The following is a 1,032-nucleotide window of genomic DNA, read 5'->3' as shown; positions in this document are numbered from 1 at the left end:
ATGTCTCCCTATGTTTTTTCTTCTATGCTCGAAAAGACAACCGGCCACGGTGGCGATCGACGACGGCGGCGAGCATCGGCGGCGAGGCAAGCCGGCGGGGCAGGCGGAGTGCAAGGGCTGTCTGGGAGGTAGGCGGAGCTGTGAGGTGACTAGAGGAAGACGACGGGGAGGAGGGACACACGTGGGAGGGGATGACGTCGTTCATGCATAAGGATTTGACGGTACAGATAAAAAAATCGGACGGCTGAGGCGTGACCGGCCAAAATTTGGGTATGCGCGCCGGCGCCTATCATTGCCCTATTTTATATGTAAAACAGGACGAGATGCTCTTATATCCACACACTTCTTCTTTGTCGAACCAAGAGCCGGTTTCTCACCCTAGCTCCATGTCACTGTCCTGCAAATAGCAGAAAACGAAAGGAAGAAAGTGTCAGTGCAGGTTCCCGACATCACCAAGGAACATCTGTCACAGGAGCAATCCCACGCCTCCGCGCCGGCAGCTAGCCGGAAAAATCACAATAATAATTCGCGAGAGCCAATTCAACTCCGTTCCATGTGGCACACCCTCCAGCTCCTCGTGCTCTCCCCTGCAGGCCCCCCTCCCCATCCTTGTCCTGTCTCCCACCTCCCTTGTTCTTCCGTTCTTCCCAGCCCCGAGCCATTTGCAGTTAGTTCCTGATCCCGCGGCGGCGGCGGTGGTGGCGGCTTCCATCTGCTGTCTTCCGCCTTGTCCCTGAGTTGCGTTTCTTGATGTGTTGGTGGTGACGGTAAGGTGGAGGAGGAGCTTCTTCCTGGCCGGGTGCCCGCCGCCTGAAGATCCCCTTTTGAGGGGCGGCAGGTGAGGGGAGATGCGCTGGACTGATCCCCATTACTCGCGCATCCATTTCTTGTAGCCGAAAGATCTGGTATTCCAGAGGTATGTTTGCAATGTTTCCGTATATTTTGTGAATCCCTGATCCGGGTTCGTCGTCGCTGAATTGTTCCGAGCCTGTTGTCATTTTTCTTCTTGTAGAAATGTCAAAATGATGCAAT

The 1,032-nt window shown here is 54.8% G+C and overlaps 1 protein-coding gene across 2 annotated transcripts in view; it reads left to right on the top strand.

The window, feature by feature from the left end:
- The first annotated feature begins 373 nt into the window (after positions 1-373).
- The window catches only part of LOC119337962 (probable E3 ubiquitin-protein ligase XBOS35), a 5,404-nt gene continuing 4,745 nt past the window's right edge, over positions 374-1,032 (top strand). The window contains exon 1 of one of the 2 annotated variants that reach the window (XM_037610245.1): positions 374-838. The gene's annotated coding sequence lies outside the window, so the exon portion shown is untranslated. Of the gene's footprint in view, positions 917-1,032 lie in introns of both variants that reach the window. The other variant, XM_037610244.1, reaches the window with a different exon arrangement.

Source organism: Triticum dicoccoides, chromosome 7B (genome assembly GCF_002162155.2).
Source record: "Triticum dicoccoides isolate Atlit2015 ecotype Zavitan chromosome 7B, WEW_v2.0, whole genome shotgun sequence".
Classification (NCBI taxonomy): domain Eukaryota; kingdom Viridiplantae; phylum Streptophyta; class Magnoliopsida; order Poales; family Poaceae; genus Triticum; species Triticum dicoccoides.
Note: the sequence above shows the minus strand (reverse complement) of the source record. Positions and strands in the feature narration are given on the sequence as shown.